Source organism: Desmodus rotundus, chromosome 1, assembly GCF_022682495.2.
Source record: "Desmodus rotundus isolate HL8 chromosome 1, HLdesRot8A.1, whole genome shotgun sequence".
Lineage (NCBI taxonomy): Eukaryota > Metazoa > Chordata > Mammalia > Chiroptera > Phyllostomidae > Desmodus > Desmodus rotundus.
The window spans coordinates 55173197-55193948 of record NC_071387.1 but is presented as its reverse complement, the minus strand read 5'-3'; the positions used below and the strand labels follow the sequence as shown (position 1 = coordinate 55193948).

Genomic DNA, 20752 nt, shown 5'->3' with positions numbered 1-20752 from the left:
AAGCATCACATTGATCCAATTACACCAGGAAGAGTTAAAACAAAACTAATATCCCAAAGACCCTCAGGACTCATCAGTAGCAAGTAACATCCTTTAGGGGCCAATAAAATTAATGACCTTTCAGAAATAAGACTCTTATGAGACATAAAAGTGGCAGAGGGCTACACAAATCAAGTCTATTTTAATCATTAAAAACTAAAGAAAACATTTGAAAGAAAACCTCTACAATTCCTTCAAATTGGAAAGATAAACTTCTCAAATATTCTTTGTTGGCATCCACAAAATATCCCTCCCTGTTATATATTCTAAAAAAATATTTGGGTTGCAAACCTGACTGAGATACCAGCTGGGTGACATCCAGTGGGTAACTCATGGGCTTGAGTTTCTTCCTCTATAAAACAGGGCTATAAGAAGAGTCAACTTAATAGGATGGCTAAAGCTCTTGGACCAGTGACTGGGGCAGAATAGACTAACTAAAGAGATGGTCTCTACACCGTGATTTCTGCCTTATTTTACAGTTTACATACACTGAATTATTAGAGGAACATCAAATAGGATAAACGTACACAGCTTTGTAAAAAGTAAAGCATTACACTCAAATATTATATGCCATTAACTTGGAAATGGAAAAATAAACACAATTGAAAGAAAACTGACACCAAGTATAGCTAAGTACTGTAAATAGTAAAAGGGCATTTAAGTTTCTTTAAATGAGTTCAAGTCTTTTTTATTCCTTCATTAAATATTGAACAAAAGACAAGGGCTAAGCATTTGTCTTCCTTGACCTACAAGAGATAGCAGACACAAGCAGACACAAGAGGGAAAAGTTTAAGCACTATAATTAAGATCAAGATAACTAGGGACTTCACAGTAGGAGATTACTTTTCACTTAGAGTGAGCAGATAAATCTTGGCAGAAGAGGAAGTAGTTGAAATGCCTTGAAGTATGTGTTGAGTTTGGATAAGGAACATAATCCAGGTAACGGCATGAAGCAAAGCAAGGAGATGAAGAGGCATAGGTGTGAGGTATAAGGTAGCTCAGCTTTGCTAAAGTACAGAGTGGAGCTAGTACTGGGCCAACAGACTGGAAAACAGCCTACAGACAAGCTGAAGAGGACCCTGAATGTGCGTCTAAAGGAGCCGAGACTGAGAACACTGGCAGCTTGGATTCCTTGTTCAAAATCCTTTTATAAAGGAATTTCAAAGTTTTGCATTCTCAGAGTAATTTGACAGATTTTAAGAGGTGGGGTTAGAGCCAAGGGTTAACCATCAACCTCCAAAGTGGTCAAAAGGTAAAGGTTTGAAAATAAACAGGTGGGTAAGCAAGCGAAATGGCTGATCGCAGGAGATTAAAAAATGGGAGAGGCATCAACACACAGCAAAAGACCCCAGCTTTTACCTGTCACAAAGAAGTAGTACAATTATGGGGGGTGGGAGGGAGGACATAGGTGAGTGAGGTAATCAACTATACTCCAGGATACTGAAGTAATTTTTCAAGGTGATCACAGAACTATACCGCCTCTACTCTTTTTGTTAAACTATGGGGAGCTAGGACACACAAATCCAAGTAATGAGAGGAGTGATGAAGGATCTGACCAATCAGTCAGTGCCTACTATGTCTGCTTTCTGTTCTGGGCACAGGAGACACAAGCACAAACAAGACAAACCACCTGTTCACAAGGGACTTACATCCTATTATAGGAAGACAAATAACCAAATCAATAAAGAACTTAAAGACAGAGAAGAGGACAAAGGAAAGAGCTCTGTGACCCTCTATTATTTAAAAGCCTGATAAAGGAGGTAGAGAAATAGGTCTAAAGGCCTAGTGAATACAGAAAGAGAGTTCCTAGAAGATGGCCCAAGGCAACCCTGAGGGTGAGCTGCGTATCACTGGACCTTCATTCTCCTTCCTCCCAATCTCTTGCCTGCTCCAACTGCCTGCATCCAACAGAAGCCAGAAGGCTATGGAGTCTGTTGTGGTGGCCCACACAGACCAGCAACACTGGGCAAACAGCAGGGGAGAGACCTGTGCAAAGTGGACCTTGAGGCACAAATCAAAGCTATCCAACAGGAGCACTAAGCAATATATTAAACTAGTCCATGACCTCAGTCATGATGAATTGAAAAGTTCATTGCTACCATTCACCACCTCCTCATTCTATAAGTTCGGTGATTGTAGGTTAAGTGTAAAACCACAGCTTGCATTTTCCAAAAAGGGCGAAAGCCGGCAGCTATTTAAAAGAGGATTCTGGATTACCATATCTGATGTTTGTGAGAAGTAAACACTGTCTTCCCTAAGGTACACAAGGGAGACATGCTGAGAAACGTTCCCCAAAATTACCAAGAAATTTCCAAACATCAGCAGAAGGAAAGAAGTTGCATGCCCTGCCTATAACATCTCTTCTCAGACTCTCTTTCTCCTATAGATGAAGATGAAAACTGATGTGCTTGAAGACAAAGTGGTACCACTTTCATTCCCTGCCCCCAAAAAGACAATTCTGGATTCTGAAGTCATTGGCACACAAGGCATTTGAAACAAATAACAAAGATAAACAGTCATTTGATGTGGTTATATCAATATCTTTTTCTTTGGTCATTCATTATAAGTAATTAGGTCAGATACCAAACCCCACAAGACTCAGAACTTGTCTATGATGTCTGGTTATTCTGACTATGTTCTGTCATCTGACAGTCCCCAGCACATAAAATCATGAAGACATTTCTTGGAATTCAATGGAAGGTTAAAATTTACATCCTTTCTCTGTCACTCTAATCATTCAATCATCATTCAAATAAACCCAGTAAGGCAACTTATTAGCAATGTATGTGCACACTAAACTTAAACTGCAGTCACTATGAACTACAAAAATTCTAACTACTCTTGCAAGATAACCACTCAAAAAACAGAAGGTCAGTATAAGTGATTCTGCATCACAAAGGGAAAAAAAAATCACAAATACAAGTCACACCACTGGCCTAACTCTTAGTCACATTAATCAAAAAAGAGAATCAAAAGAAGCATTAGTGCAACATTTTTTGAAAAATAATTTTTTGAAGATTTTAAGAATCTGTATGATTAGAATGTTCTACATATGATTTATGACTATAATCTCAGTCACCAAATGAAAGGGGAGGGGACAACACTTTCAAGACCCAATAAATAGTAAAATTATTAAATCACACAGGCTTTTACCAAATAAACAACTGATTTACAAAGCGGAGAATCTAAAGCATATCACAAATTAAGAAATGAGGGGATTTATTCAGAAATCTCCCTACAATACAGTCTTTCAAGTTAGTAGGGATACATCATTTTGGAAATAAATCTAATATACTATCCATTTCTGTAGCTAACGCACAGGTCCAGTGGAGGAAGGGAAAGCCAAGGACCCCATCTCTGATTTGAAAAAATGCTGAACAGAATAGAGAGCCCAGAAATAAACCACACCTTTATGGTCAACTAATATTTGACAAGGGAGCAAGAACACACACAGGAGTAAAGACAGTCTACTCAAGTGTTGTTGGAAAAATTGAACAGGTATGTGCAAAAAAATAAAAATAAAACTAGACCACCTTCTTACACCATGCACACAGCTGTAAAATCTTGGCCACTTCTCATAGCAGGTTTTTTTCTGATACATCTCCTCAGGCAAGGGAAACAAAAAAACAACAAATGGGACTGCATCAAACTAAAAAGTTTTTGCACTGCAAAGAAAATCATCAACAAAATGAAAAGACAAACCACTGTACAGGAGAACATATTCACCAATAACACATTATGAAAAGAGGTTAATATCCAAAATTTAAGAACTTACACAACTCAACTTAAAAACAAACAAATAATCCAATTTAAAAATGGGAAAGTATCAAAATAGACCAGTCTCTAAAGAAACATACAGATGGCCAATAGACATATGAAAAGATGCTAACGTTGCTAGTCATCAGAGAGATGCAAATTAAAACCACAATGAGATCACCTCACACCTATCAGAATGTTTACCATCAATAAATCGACAAACAGCAAGTGCTGGTAAGAAAGTAGAGAAAAGGGAACCATCATGCACTGTTGGTGGGAATGCAGATTGATACAGCCACTGTGGAAAAGATGGTGTTTCCTCAAATAGTAAAAATGGAACTGCCTTATGATCTAACTATTCCACTTCTGGGAATATATTTTTAAAAAAAACAAAAAAAAACCCATGAAATACTAATTTGAAAAAATATATGCACCCCAAGTTTAGTGCAGCATTATTTACAATAGCCAAGATTTGGAAGCAGCTCAAGTGTCCATCAGTAGAAGAGTGGATTAAAAAAAAAAAAAAAAAGCTGTGGTACATTTATAAAATGGAATACCACTGGCTATAAAAAAGAAGGAAATCTTAGTTTTTGTGACAGCATGGATGGACCTGGAGAGTATTAGGTTAAGTGAAATAAGCCAGTCAGAGAAAGACAAATGCCATATGATTTCACTAGTATCCATGGAATCCAATGAACAAAATAGAAACAGACTCATAGGTACAGAAAACAGACTGACAGCTGTCAGAGCGGGGATTGGAGGACCAGGGGGAAAAGGTAAAGGGATTTAAAAAAAAAAAACAAAAAACCTCATAGACACAGACAACAGTATGGTGATTACCAATAATTGGAAAAGGAGGTGAGGTAGAAGAGGGTAAAAGGAGTATAAATGGTGATGAAGAGAGACTAGACTGGCTTTGAAAGGTGAACACACAATATAGATGATGTATTATAGAATTGTATGCTTGAAACTGATATAATTTTTTAACCAGTATCACCTGAATAAATTCAATTTAAAAAATTTTAAATAATAAAAAATATAAAATGAAATGGCTTGACTAGGGTCATACAAAGAATTAGAAAATCTGTACTAGAATCCATACCTTGTTACTACAAATTACATGTTCAGACTGAAACTAGGAAAATTATGAATATCATATTAACTAAATGTGAGTGTGTACAGAAAAAGCAAACAAAAAAACAAAAAGAAAAATGCTATTAAATTGTAAAGTTATCTATTGTTTCTTTTTACCACTATGTTTTATAGAGTTTATATTGAACCTCTTCTTAAAAACTGACTAGCTCCCCATCACAAAGAATAAAAAGGTTCAAATTCCTTCATATAACACTCAAGGCATTTCACAGCCTGGCTCCACCCACCATTCTAATTGTACTACATCTCAAACCACACAGAGTCAATTATCAAGAATATCCTACATCTTGCCTCCATTATTTTACTAAAGCTGGTGATTCCCTCTTTCAAATACATATTTCCAATCCACCAATACCTGCAAAATCCCTTCCAATCATTATTAGCATAAGTATCAGTTCTCTCAAAATATGTTTCAGACCCCTGCCATGCTGGAATTAAACTTGCCCCATCCTATATTCCTACTCTACCTTGTACCTTAATTCCAGCATTAACCAGTGATAAAAGTCTGACTGCTGCATATTCAACTGCTAAAAAACTGTCTTTGTGTGCTTCTCATACCCAGCATAGGTCCTGCCTCTACCACAAGCTGTTAATGTTAACTCTGGTAACAGACAGCTTACAATGGAAACTGAACTCATGTAACTGGCCCTTTTTGTGTTCTTCAAAAGCTATACCTTGAATGAAATGTGTAACTACCAAGATTTAAGCTACAGTAAGGTCCCAGGAAGATATATAACTTATCCCATTCAAGGGAAGAAGAAAAAAACAAGAAGTCTATTTATTCTGAAGACAAAGGGGATTTTTTCCCATACTGTTGTTCTCCTTCTAAAGGGTTAAAAACAACCATATCTTGACAATGGAATAGCCTAAAGAGTCAAAAACAATCACAACAATGTCTTCTTAATGACTAGATGCAACAATCATTTTCTGTCTTTTGAAATTGAAAGGAAATTTAACCCCAACCTCAAAGTGGCATCTCCAATTCTTCATCAAGGTGGTAGTTAGAAGAGAATACACTGAACATGATTGCTTCAGGGGGAGGTCAATTTCTTTTATTTCCTATTCCTTTTACCAAGCAACCTCCTAACCCCCTCAGGAAAATGTGAAGACTCCAAGACAAATACTCCTAGGCAAATGACAGAACACCCATTTTGCTTAATCTAAACAGCAGGAATAGAAAATGTGCTTCTTGCATGTTTGTACCACAAGAAAAAAATAAAGTATGATGCATCCTAGCAAAATAATAAGATACTGTATCTTAGAAGCAAAGAAAGTTTATAAATTTTGTAAACTAAAAAGCACCTTATTAAAAAAAACTCTATCATTCCAGAGCCTTTCAGAATGTTAATTTTGAAAACAAAGTTCGATTAACTACAGAATTTCATATTTGTGGCCCATTCTCGTAAGTAACCTAGCACAATCCTTAAAACAGAGAAAAATAGATAAGTAGCAAAACGAAGAGACACAGAATGAAATGAGACTAATTTTAAAGTTCTTTTAAAGTCAAAGGGCACTCATAACTTGGCCCAATACCTCCGTACTCCTCATTGTAAACACTACTTTTACCAAAATTAAATGGCACACCATTAAGGTATTATTACAACTGGCCAGAGAATAAGGTACTTACTTGTGACTGTCTTAGACAATCCTATTTAGAATGGAAAAATAAGAAGTGTTGTAAACAGAGCTCAGAACTGGGCTCTGCATTGCAAACAAGGACAATGGAACAAAATTCAAATGGAAAAGTAAAAAGTATAGCTGCTTCTAAAAGAATTCTTAATGTCCTGACTCTCAATTTATTACCTGTACACAACTGTCATGCTATCTTTTTCTCCTACATTGACAGTAATATGTTTCAATTAAAATTGCACCAAATATCAGAAACTCTGACATCAGCTGGCCTCAGGGGATGTCAAATACAGCTGTTTGATTTTAATAGTGACTGCATGAATTTGCATCTGAGAATTTTCGATTCCACTTATATGTATTATCATATTTAAAGCTGTCCAATTTTTCCCAAGTGCTAATTTCACTGAAAAAAATAAAAAGAATAAAGAAAAGAGAAGGAAAGAAGGCAGGCAGGAAGGCAGACAAGTAAGCAGGCAGGCTGTCAGGGCAACCTGTGGAGCTCAAACAGCTCCCCCTAATAAGGGGCCTCTGCCAAACCCACCCACAGGGCATGCAGGGAAAGTGATGTCCACCAATCCACACCTCTAGAGGTGCCAAATAACATTCCTTTACCTGCCTCTCACCAATGCCACTGGAAAAGCACTTTGAATGTGACATGTACTTTCCCCAGCTAGCACAGGCATGTACTAAATAAAAATATACTTGAAAAAATCCATTTTGCAAACTTTAAACCTAAAACAGTGCAATAGATTCCATAATTGTTGCATTACATTAGAAGAAATATGTTTGTTTCATCACATGCTTCAGAATACCTATATATTTTTTAAGTTTTTTTTAAATATATTTATTGATTATGCTATTACAGTTGTCCCATTCCCCCCCCCAACTCCACTCCATCCTGCCCACCCCCTCCCTCCCACATTCCCCCCCTATAGTTCATGTCCATGGGTCATGTATATAAGTTCTTTGGCTTCTACATTTCCTACACTATTCTTACCCTCCCCGTGTCTATTTTCTACCTACCATTTATGCTACTTATTCTCTGTACCTTGCCCCCCTCTCCCCTATTGACAACCCTCCATGTGATCTCCATTTCTGTGGTTCTGTTTCTGTTCTAGTTGTTTGCTTAGTTTTCTTTTGTTTTGGTTTTAGGTGTGGTTGTTAATAACTGTGAGTTTGCTGTCATTTTTACTGTTCCTATTTTTGATCTTCTTTTTCTTAGGTAACTCCCTTTAACATTTCATATAATAAGGGCTTGGTGATGATGAACTTCTTTAACTTGACCTTATCTGAGAAGCACTTTATCTTCCCTTCCATTCTAAATGATAGCTTTGCTGGATACAGTAATCTTGGATGTAGGTCCTTGCGTTTAATCTTGGGTAATGTAATTATGATGTGCCTTGGTGTGTTCCTCCTTGGGTCCAGCTTCTTTGGGAGTCTCTGAGCTTCCTGGACTTCCTGGAAGTCTGTTTCCTTTGCCAGATTAGGGAAGTTCTCCTTCATTATTTGTTCAAATAAGTTTTCAATTTTTTGTTCTTTCTCTTCTCCTTCTGGCACCCCTATAATTTGGATGTTGGAACGTTTCAAGGCGTCCGGGAGGTTCCTAAGCCTCTCCTCATTTTTCCGAATTCTTGTTTCTTCATTCTTTTCTGGTTGGATGTTTGTTTCTTCCTTCTGGTCCTCACCACTGATTTGAGTCCCAGTTTCCTTGGCATCACTATTGGTTCCCTGTACATTTTCCTTTGTTTCTCTTAGCATAGGCTTCATTTTTTCATCTACTTTTTGAACAGATTCAACCAATTCTGTGAGCATATTGATAACCAGTGCTTTGAACTGTGCATCCGATAGGTTAGCTATCTCTTCCTCACTTAGTTGTATTTTTTCTGGAGCTTTGAAATGTTCTGTCATTTGGGCCATTTTTTTTTTCTTTTTTTTTTGTCTTGGCACATCTGTTACTTTAAGGGGCGGAGCCTTAGGTGTTCCCAGGGGCCGGGTAATGCTGGTTGCTGTGCTGTGACGCCGTACATGGGGGAGGGGCCCAGAGGGAGCAATGGCACCAGCTTCACTCTCCTCCGGATTTCAGTCTTTCACTCCGATACCCACAATCAAACTGGGCCCCTCTGGTGCTGGTTCCTGAGTGGGTGGGCTTGTGCACACTCTAGGCCCCTGTGGGTCTCTCCAACGACCTCTCCCATGAGGCTGGGAGTCTCTCCTGCTGCCGCCCCAACCCCCAGGGGCGTTTTCAATCAAAGGTTTGAGGCTTTATTTCCCGAGCTGTAGCCCTGGGTTGCACGGTCTGCTTCGCTCCCCGCCGTTCGTCCGGTTTATCTATGTTCGAATGTGGGGCTGCGGTGTGCTACTCGCACTCTGCCTGCCCCGCTCTCCGCCACTCTGAGTCCGGCCCTCTCAGTTTATCTGCGCGTGAATATGTGGCCACAGGGTCTGCTAGTGCTTCGACTGCCTGCCCCGGTCATCCCACACTCTGCCAGTCTCGGTCCAGTCTCGGTCTGCCACAGCTACGGGAGTCCTCTCCACCCCGGTGCCCGTCTCCGCCCCTCCTACCGGTCTAGATGAATGTTTATTTTTTATTTCCTTGGTGTTGGACCCCCTTGCCGTTCGATTTTCCGTCAGTTGGACCCCCTTGCCGTTCGATTTTCCGTCAGTTCTGGTTGTGCGAGGAGGCGCAGTGTGTCTACCTACGCCGCCATCTTGGTTCTCTTTTTTTTAAGTTTTAAACCAATTTAAATGTTAGTACTAGGGAAATGTTTTTGGGCAAGAATTTTTATTTTTCAATTCATATCTCTGGGCTCTTAATTTTTAAAGTTATATTACCCAGAAAGAAATCTGATCATTTATTAATACTTTTCCTAGTAAAAATGTTGGTATTTTGTTTGTTTATTTGAAAACACAACTCTCTGAGAGCAACCAGCGGGTTCAGAAGACACTGACACATGCCACCCTCCTCAGAATCCAGATAACTGGGGAAAGACACACTTCTTCCTCTAAGCGACAATTCCTGTAGGCTACAGCGAAACAAAAATCAGCTAACGCACATGCTTTCTCTTACCCACACTATGGAAAAGGTTACACTACCCCTCAGATAGAAAAGGAAACAATTGTATACATGGGTTTTCTACACCTTCAACCTATCTTACTTTCACATACATTAAAGTCTATTTCTGGTTTGATCCACTGTTTGGCTGAAGTACTTTTGTTCCTTCTACAGTGAAATCCAAGACTGTGTGGGCTCCTACAACTCTGTCTCAGAGAAGAGCACAATGCATGCACTTTGTGTACATTCTCATGTAACCTACAGAATAACCCTGGTAGATAGATATATATGGTGCTATTAACCTGCACGTGAGGGGTCAGGAATGACACCTGCAAGAAGTGATAGCACGGCTGAGACCCACAGGATACAGTGAGTATTCCACAGACTGGAAGAACCAGCACCATTCCTAAAAGAGGGCTGTAAGGAAGTGCAAGATAGCAACAAGGAAGGAATTGGGGTGGGAGGAGGAATAAGGCTGACAGGTCACAGGAGAGCACCCTGCAGGCCCCTCTATGGCTCTGCCTGCAACTTGGGAAAACCTGTATTTCCAGAGGTCACCTTCTACCTGCCCATTCTGTCCCAACCTCCTGGGAGAAAGATTGAGAGATTAACTAGCTTGCAAGGAATTTCAGGACCAGGTTCCTACCTTACTCATTTCAGAGACAGGTCTCCCCCTCTCAGGGGACAGTGTCCAGCCCCTGCTCCTCCCCCCCTCAGCCCTTCTGATCCTATGCAGGACCTGAAGCAGCCAGCTAAGTTTCACAGATTCATAAACACACCTTTCAAATGTCTCAAAAAAGTCTCTACCACCAAAAAAATTTTAATTAGGATTCCAGATATAATAAAGTATTTTAGAGATCCAGGAGATTAGTCAAACCCCCCCTTTTGTTTGAAATAAGAGCATTTGTAAACCACTGCTAACATTATTAAAACAGGCCTAATTTATCTAACACAGATGGGAAGTGACATGTACCACGAGAAGGGTATGCATGAATTTTAACTATCTGAAGCTATTACACTAACATTCTCTAATATACTTGCATACTTGCTTACTTTCTTAATCATGGTATACATACATCAAAATCATTAACAGCTCATAGTCATCGCTATAAATATCCGATACAGTTATATGCACCCAGGGATTATTGATATATACACTCCTTTTTGAAGCTGAAAACCAGTAACTTACTCAAAGCCTCAGGTCTAGCAAACTGTATAAACCCTGATCTATCATATTTTCATCTTGAATATTTTCCAAAGCTACTGTTCTTGTCTTCTTACCTCTGCTTTAAAAACATTCACCAATAGACATACACTTAATTTTAAGTCAATTTAATACTTTGAAATTTGTATTTACCTGGAAAATACAATAAGACCATTCTTTATAAAAACTTTTAATTTTTAATTGCATGTGTAATAACTGGTTGTTGCAGAAACATAGTAATAAAATTATCATCCTACCCCATATAATACCACAATTTAATACCTTTTTATAAATACACATGTAACTTCAAACATAAAAACGAAAATATCCTGTTTCTATTATCTGCTTGTAATCCTTGTCAGTATATTACAAATGTCTGTCTATATAAACAAACACACATCCACATCACTTCTAGTGCTGATTAGCAGATCATGGATGGGTGTGCCATAATTCATTCAATCATCCCTTAGTGTTGGACATTTACTTGCTACCAATGTTTCAGTTTCATAATCAATACTGCAAAGGTTATCCAAATAAAGACATCTGGTGTAACTTTCTCATTTTTCTCCACAAAACAAATTCCCAGTTGCAGAATGCAGGGTCACAGGACACACTTACAAGTAATTCTAAGGCTGGTAGCCTGGGTGTCCTCTAGGTTGTCTTCTTTGTCAATCTGAGAGGTGAGAAATGGCACTCACCCCTTTGCACTTCTGTGACTACCACTGAGATTAAATAAAGGTTACGCAGTTACTAACTTACTATATTTCTTCTTGATGAACTGCCTTCCTTTCACTTTAATTTTCTCCTCTATAAGATGTATTAGTATTACTACCCCATCTTGGACAGTTGAAAAAATTAAATGAACTAGTTTATTCTTACTCATCTAATTTTTATGCCTGACACAAAATAAAGACTCATTGAATTTCAATCATGGTAATTATAAATGAATTAAGAATGAGGTTCTTTATATGTTAAAGTGGTGCTCCTTCTCAAACATGCCCACTGAACTACACCTAATGGCAAAGAAGAAAAATCACAGCATTGTGGTATCTAAAGGTAAACGCCAAGTAGCATCTGAGATGTGCCAAATTTTCTTAAAATATCCAATTTTATTTTAAATATTCTTGTAAGTTTTACATTGTGCAACAAGTCATATCAATATTTGACTATATGTTTTCCTTATAACTCACCTGCTATTAAAAGTAACATTTAGGGATTAATTGGAGGTATACTTTATTAAGAATATTAATCCACTATCTCTTTTAATACAGTAGTGTATTTTTTCATTTAGCGTGCAATTTTTTGTAATGTAGTTTCAAATGTCATCATATTTTTCTTCATGGAATCCACCAGTGGTGTCCTACTTGGAAGTCCTTTTCAACCTGACCCTCTATATTTTCTTCTAGTATGTTTTATTTTATTTTAATTCTTTCTTGTTTTTCTATTCTGAATATGTTGCTATTTTATATCTTATTTAATTTTCCCAAGGTCTATTACCTCATTTTTATTTATATTTTTATATTTTTAATTAAAAAATGTATACATAAAGTATTTTATGTTTCCATTAAAAATTTAAGAGCATTCTATCATTTTGGAAACAGCAATTAATAGACAAAATCTTTGAAACATCTGATAATGGCAAAGATCTATCTACATCCCTGGTGATTTTTCAGTCACTGCTGAATAACTTGAGTTTATAAAGAAACATGTTGCATTCTCAAGCAGTTTTGGCTCACATTAGAGAGGTCAAGCGCTGATCTTTGCATCTCTGTTCCCAATTCCACCTACATATGTGTATATGTATATGTACAGCTCTCTCAGCCACAAAACCAAGAACATGCTTCCACAATCATAGAGCTAAAGTTGAACTAGGATCAAACCCTTCTTCTTTGTGTGTACATATCCAGCAAATTAAATAATTACATTTTTTCCTTACAAATAGTCTCGAGCACAATTTTGCATTTTCAAAATGTTTCATGTTTTTGCTTTATTTTACAAAGGGAAGACTCAGCACAAAACATAAAATAAAATAAAACAAAACAAAACAAGGGATATTTTTGAACAGGGGTCTCAGGATTTAAACCTTTCTCCCAGAAGTACAGTTTCTGTCTGTGATAAGTGACTGACTTGAAAAAATAATTCCAGATCTACAGTCCTTTAGCATGTTCTGGACACAGCTCAAAGGAAAACCAAAGGATAAACATTTTGACCTTTTTGAACTCCCTCAGAAGCCAGATAGTAAGAATGAACCTCCACAGTAACCTGTCTGAAAGACAGCTACCATGGCATGGCTGGTATGTGTTTAAATAATAGCTAGCTGATGACAGGTATGGGATCTGTAACCACCAACGGTGTAATCACAGAACCAGGAGCTGTGGCTTATAACTAGTTCCTGAGGCAGATCTGGGAGGCAAGCAAAAAGCAGGAATGCAGTGTTGGTCACTGCCATGGCACAATATCAGACAACGTTGATCCCCAAATTGCTTTTAAAAGTTTAATAAATGTCAACACCTCATGAAAGAAAGAATAAACATTTATTGCATGCCATGTGTCAGTCTCTATTCAAGTAACCTACATTAATTACCTCATACACTGCTACTTGTCAGCTTGTAAGTTACCCCCCCAAACTTTTATTTTGTACTTAATGCCATGTTTCTGTGTGTGCACACGTTCCCCCTTTGCACAGCAGCTATACTATACAACATGGCAGAATCACACACAATTTGCAGTGGATTGGGGCTAATTATAACTTCATTTCACAAAAGGAACACTTGAAATTGACTACATTTTAGGCTAAATGCACATACTTCCTATACATAAAATGAGCACTTCTTTTAAGAAACAACCAATCTGAAAGGCATATAAAAAGTAGTATAAATATTACTATATTCAGTTACATCCATTTTATCATATTTCCTTCTACATAAAACAAATCAATTACAATTTTATAGTTAGTAAATAACTATGACTCTATATGTCAAATTAGGTCAAATGCTATGAGGGAAACCTATTCCTAAAGGACTTGGCAAAAAAAAAAAAAAAAAAATTGTGAAGAGGCACTGCCCTCTGCTGGTAAGCAATACTCATTGTCCATATATCTTTAATTTGAGAATAAAAGGAATTAAATATATTAATATTTTAAGCACCATAGTCCACAATACAATTTACAGAGTCTAATAGTGATTTTTGATTATGTGGGAATGATAAATACATACATAGTACATGGTTTAGCAACAGCCAATATGCAATTTCAGGCTTTTTTACTATAACACATACAGAACATTATATTCTACCTGAAAATATTTTTTTTTATTGTTGACACTATTACAGACGTCCCCTATTTCCCTCCGCCCTTTTCCCACCTCCACTCAGACCCTGCCCTATCCTCCCACTGGCCCTAGTTTCAAAGAAAATTTCCATTTTAATTTTGTAACAATTATTTTAAATAATGTGTATCAATGCTGTTTTCTCCCATTTTAGAATAAATGATAAATGTCACCTTAGTTGCAGGTCAATTAGTAAGTATATAATAAAGTTTTTTAACAGATTTTATTAGTTTTTTTTATTATATTTATTTATTTTTAGAGAGAGGTGAAGGGAAGGAGAAAAAGGGAAACATCAGTGTGTGGTTGCGTCTCACACGCCCCCTACTGGGAACCTGGCCCGCAACCCAGGCCTGTGCCCTGAGAATTGAATCGACGACCCTTTGGTTTGCAGGCCCGCACTCAATCCACTGACCTATACCAGCCAGGGCTATACTAAAATTTTAAATGCTTTAAAATGAGCATGTACAGACACATCTATCATCTTCCTCCTCCACAGTGAAATACTGATTACAAACTAAATATCCAGAAGTAGACAGATTAACATAACATCTCTACCATGTGCCTGTAAGACATTTAGACATTAGTTTAGAGCTCTCTATATGAATATACTATTAAAAACTCTAAAAATAATTACACTGGATATTTTTCAAATAGCACAAAAATACATGAAAACAGTCTTGTAAAAAATAATTCCACTCCACAAGAAGTAGAGTGCATGAAAGGTAAGGGTCCCGGCTTTATACACCTCAAATTCATTCCACTGGCCATAAACCACCATAATTAAATATGTATCCTTTCATTTCTTTTTTTATCTGTTTACATATTTTTAAAGATTTTTTTAAAAATTATATCCTGACACTATACACGATACTCTAACTAGCTTTTTGATTTAATATATTTTAAAGATGTTTTCACATCCGTTCATATAGATTGACCCCCACTGTTTCTGACAACTGCACAGTAGAGATGTTCTAAAATTCTATTCCATCAATCCTCTACTGCTAGTAAACATATTTTGACACTAGTGAAATGTAGGCGAAGGTTGTTATAAATATCCTTGCTTAAATTGTCTGCAAGAATAATTTCTAGAATTATTGATCTATATCATAAATCTAAGTTTCCAAAAAATAACAAAATTATGTCACACATGTACATACTGTGCAGTACAGTTTTTTTTTATCAAACTAACATTTAGAAGCAACTTGATTTTAAAATTCATTTGAATCTACAATTGTATACAATAACTATATAAAAATGTGGAATGCCAATATTTTCTAGTAACTCAAAGAGAAATCTTTAAAAACCAAAAGCTGGATGTATATATGGAGGGGAAATGCACATCATATATTTGTGAAAAACATTATCTGAGTATTCATATGTTTTTGACTATTTAAAAAATGTTGCCTTACATTAGAGTACTATCAAAAGCTCATAAAAACACACGTTCTCACCATTTAGCATCCAATTGGTCTTTCCTCATTATATGACTATTTTACACCACAGTTAAAATCCCCAACTGAAAATATAAACAACTCTTTAAAAGCACATTTCCTTGAAGTTCAACCTTGCTCATCTTTGTTCAGTAATCATACAACTCCAGTAATTAGCTCTGTTGTAGGCTTAAACCATAACATACAAATGGCATAAAATGGGCTGGCTTTGTCCTCCTTTCACTTAGCTACAAATTTCCTCTGAAGGTTTATTAATGAACAGCATAGTCACACTCAAGCTGTCATCAGGCTCCTTGCTGTTAAATTTACTGAAGCATACACTCTACTGTCTACACATTTCCACACACGATTTGTAAAACCATATCCACCGATTGAAACTGATTTTTAATAAGTTTCCCCCCCTTGCAAACTGCCCAGTAGCAAAGAGTACATCATTCCCTGTTAAATGTATAGCTTAGTGAGTGAATGACTATTTAGTCTATAGTTGTGTCTTGACTTTCTGTTGAATACCCATTTCCCTCTGTGCCCTATTTCTATGTTCCCAAGACTATAGTTGCCTCATCCTTTGCCTTCCCAGCTCTAGATCAAGTCAAAACACTTGGTTCCACAAACACACCCTCCATGAATGGCAGGCAGAGGAACACCTTCTTTTGATTCCCTTGGGTTATGATGGCACAACCTTCTCTGTGAAAATGAGTGCAATAAAAAGCAATCTTTTAAAAGAGCCAGGTTCAGAGAACAGAGATGGGAAAAGACACAATTAATAGACTACAGCTTCCCAAGAAAGATACACTGCCTCAAGAAAAGTTTCATGAAAGACATAAGATATTAAGCTGAACTCTAAAGGCAAGGCTAGATTTTCTACAAGCTTTATCTTTTCATATGTAATCAATAACCTATACAATGTAAACGTGTTTAGGGAATAGAGAGCAGTCCAGCCATGCTGAAGCATAAGAGGATTAAGAACTGGGATGAAAATGTAGTTTGAGAGCCTAAAACAGTAAAGGCCTCCTTTTTCTTTTTCTTTTCTTTTTTTGGCAGAGCCAGCTGAGTCTTTATTTTGGGAAAAAATACTTTATTTGGCTTTTAGTCTGGGATATGGGTAAGAGGCAGTCCCACAGGCAGTAAATGCCCCCACCCCAGAGGTAAACTGAGGCCTGGGGCTGAGTTTCAGGAGGGTCTCCTATGCCCTCCACTCCCCTGCACAGCTCCTTTCCCCAACAGCTCAGAGGATAGCAGGGACCATAGTATTAACTCACTTGGGCAGGACCTCAGATGACTCAGACACCAGCTTCCCACCATGGGTCTCAATCTTCTTTGCAACCACTGTCTTGGAGGAGCTTGTACTGGTGCAGCTGAAGGAGCCAGGGCCTCCGCCAGGGCCTCCACCAGAGCCCAAGCTGACTTGAAAGCCCAGGCCACAGTTGAGGTTCCGGTGAGCTGGGCTCAGACCACCTGAGTAGCCACTGGTGGTCTCGGTATGGATATTCATGTTCTGCATCCCAAACTCCAGTGGGTTCTCCTTGCCCTCCAGCAGCTTGCAGTAGGGGGCGATCTCCCCATCCAGGGCCAGCTTGACATTCATGAGCTTCTGGTATTCACACAGCTGCTGGGCCATGTCCTGTTTGGCAGTTCTCAGAGCACCTTCTAGCTCAGCCACCTTGGTGTGAGCATCCTTGACGGTCAGTTGTCACAATGCTTGGCATCCACAATGGAGGTCTCCAGGGAAGCCCTCTTGGTCTTTGAGGCTGTGGATCTCAGCCTAGATTCAGCTGATGTTCCGGTTAATCTCAGAAATCTCTGTCTTCGTGCAACACAGGTCATCCCCATGCTTCCCAGCCTATGTCTGCAGCTGCCCATACTTGATCTGGCACATGGTTTCAGCCTCAGCCTGGCTATAATTGGCGATCTCCTCGTACTGGGCCTTGACCTCGGCGATGACGTCGTCCAGGTCCAGGGAGTGGCTTTTGTCCATGGACAGCACCACAGACATGTCAGATATCTGGGACTGCAGCTCACAGATATCCTCTTCATACAGCTGCCTGTAGAAGTTGATCTCATCAGTCACCCCTTCCAGGCAAGACTCCAGCTTACCTTGTTCATGTAAGTTTCATTCCCATCTTTCTTGATGAGGACAAATTCATTCTCCATCTCTGTGCACTTGTTGATCTCCTCATACTTATTCCTCAAGTCTTCCACCACCCCCTGCATGTTGCCAAACTCTGCCTCCAGTCTCAGTTTCTCCTGGGCCACTGCTTCCAGCTGCCGCCGAAGGTTGTTAATGTAGCTCTCCAACATATTGTCCACATTACTCCAAGTCATCTTCTGCTGCTGCAGAAGAGTCCATTTGGTCTCCAGAATCTTATTCTGCTGCTCCAGGCTTCACCTTATTGATGAAGGAAGCAAACTTGTTAAGGCTACTGATCTGCTCCTTTTCCTGGATACATATGTCCTGGATGTTGGAGTCCACCTCCCACTTCAGGGAGCTCAGCAGGCTCTGGTTCACTTGCACCGCTTTGATTTCCCATTACTTCCAGGTCCGTCAAAAACCCCAGCCAGATTTCATGTTGCTGCCAAAGCCAACCCAGTAGCTGCTGCCCACCCAGGAAAAAGGCAAAGGAGCAGATGCTGAGCCCACTGGAGAACAAGTGGCTGCTGAACACCCAGGGGCCAGATGACCTCCTTTATCAACAAAGGAACCAGGAGAAAGATGATCCTTATCCCCTGACATTATGAAGCAGACAGGACATACTCCTAACTGGAACCTCTGCAACTCCCAAAGTAGGATTCTCAATCCAGTTTCCCTGCAGTCATTAGCAGTATAAGCATTAAGACAAACAGTAGGGAGTGGAAGGAAAAAAGAAAAAGGGACTCATGGACAACAGTGTGGTGATTGCAGGAAGGAGGAGGGTGTAAGGGGGTTAAATGGTAATGGAAAAATACAATAAAATATTTTTTTAAAAAAGACAAACAAGACATCTAAAACTTGCTATAGAAACAGAGTGGGGAAGGAAGTCTATTCCTGTCCCACAGTCAGTGAATGGAGGAAAGGAAGTCCAGGGTGCACAGTGGCAGCTAAGGAAGAGAAACAGAGGCTCAATCCTAGGACCATAAGCCATCACTGACTTCTATAAAAACACAAAAATACTCCAATGCAACTAAAAAGAAAACAAACTGGGAATAATATTTGTAGAAAATAGAGCTAAAGGTTTGTATCCTTAATTCAGAATAATATTCATAATAAAACATTTTAAAATAGTAAAATATGGATAAAAAATGTAGGCTATTAAAATTGTTCAAATTCCCTAGTGATTAAAAAAATAGGATGAGACTTTTTATTTAAAAAAATAAAAATTGTTTTAATAACAATTTAAGTATTATAAAAAATCATTTTCGTGTTACTTATGTGAGTACAAATATTGGCAACAAACTAACAACATGTATCCAAATACTATTTGACTCATAATTAGCCTTCTAAAAATCTTATCCCTTAAGAAAAAAGGAAGTTGGACAGTAATTTATGCATATAGCTCTTTACTGCAATGTAATTGGTGATAATAAAATTTGTAAACAACCTCTATGACAACAGAATAGTTAAATTAGGATGATATAGTCAGCGATTTCAAATAGTATTTTTGAGTACTTCAAAGCATAAGAAAATATTCAAAAACAACAGGATATAACAAGATATAAAATGTTGCATGTTTGATAATATTCCAATTTTCTTTAAAAGAAAAAATACTTATATGCATGACAGAAAGCCTGGCTTAGTAAAGTAGGTCCAAGATCTCATCAAAATGACACTCTATGATCCCACAGTATCTGGAATGACTATAATACAACAGGGGCCTCCTCCTAAAAGCCTAATCACAGGCCATTGCACAGCACTCAATTAATAAATGTTGAATTAAACTAAGTACCAGTCTGAGAAATTTGGTAAGCACTGATTAGTGGTTCCAGGCCCTCTGTTTAAGAAACAAACGCATTGAAGCAGAAGGTCCAGAACCACTAACCTATCCACTGAGGACTACTTTGTCCACAGACCCTACTGAGGGAGTAGAAAACAGGAAGCTGAGAGCTAGAAACATGACATCTATTGAAGAAAATTCCCTCCACAGTAATGTCATTTGCCTTTATCATGTGGAGTTTCCATAAATTTATTGCAAAGTTTAGTGATTATAAAGACCAAGAAAATACATCTGATTCAATCTGCTATTGTGTCGATTCCCTCCAGATGGTAAAATGGAGAAGATAAACAGAAGACGACAGGGGTCTCTCTGAGAATGAAATCAATAAAAACTACATTATATCAATATAATAAAGCTAAACTCTGCATGTACCCATTGGAATTCTAGGTTTATAAACTTCCCAACCTGAATATGTTTTTTTGAAGACACAGTGAACTGCATCATCCTAATGTTCTTAAGTAAGTGCATCGGTTACTTGCTAACTGAGTATGAAGTTCAGATGCTCCAATGCACAACTCAAAGAGTGGATACTCTGAAACATGGATCTGAACCTCCAATTCCTTTTCTTCCTTTTCATACAGGCTGCTCTGATAGAATCACCAGTGTGAACACAAACTGAAGTGGCAACAGGGACTGAACAAGAATCTCTGCTCAGCACCAACATTTTTCATTCCAGCACTTAATGGCTGAATCAATCAGACTCCTTTATTTGCCATAGACTCCTTCCATCTCGAAAGCACCAGCACACATATATACTAATTAGGGGAGGGAAAAAAAAAAAGCACATGGACTGATAATAAGAAGCCTACACAAACACCTTTTCACATCCACTACTATAGCGTAAACCCACGTACAAATCTTGGAACTGTTATTTCTTAAGTCCTGGTTAAGCTTACTCAGACATTTTAGGGCTTAGGATTCAGCATTAATTTTGAAGGTCAGAGTGTACACAGCACCAAAATTCAGAAAAACCTAACATTCTCTCTAATCAAATGTGAAATACTAAAGCACTAAATCACATTTTCTAAAAATTACGGGCATGTACTGAAAATGGATGAAGTTTTAGAGATACAATCTAGACATTTCAGAATTTAAACATTCAACATCAAGTCACTCACTAGGGCCACTTATGGGAGGAAATATGTACCAGAGAAGTTTCACACAGGAGGAGCTAA

At 38.1% G+C, this 20752-nt stretch overlaps 1 protein-coding gene and 1 pseudogene across 1 annotated transcript in view; both read right to left on the bottom strand.

Moving 5' to 3' along the window:
• Positions 1-20752, bottom strand: part of KDM4C (lysine demethylase 4C) — a 366544-nt gene that overhangs the window by 222964 nt on the left and 122828 nt on the right. The window lies entirely within an intron of this gene.
• On the bottom strand, positions 15102-18136 carry LOC112302758 (keratin, type II cytoskeletal 8 pseudogene; annotated as a pseudogene).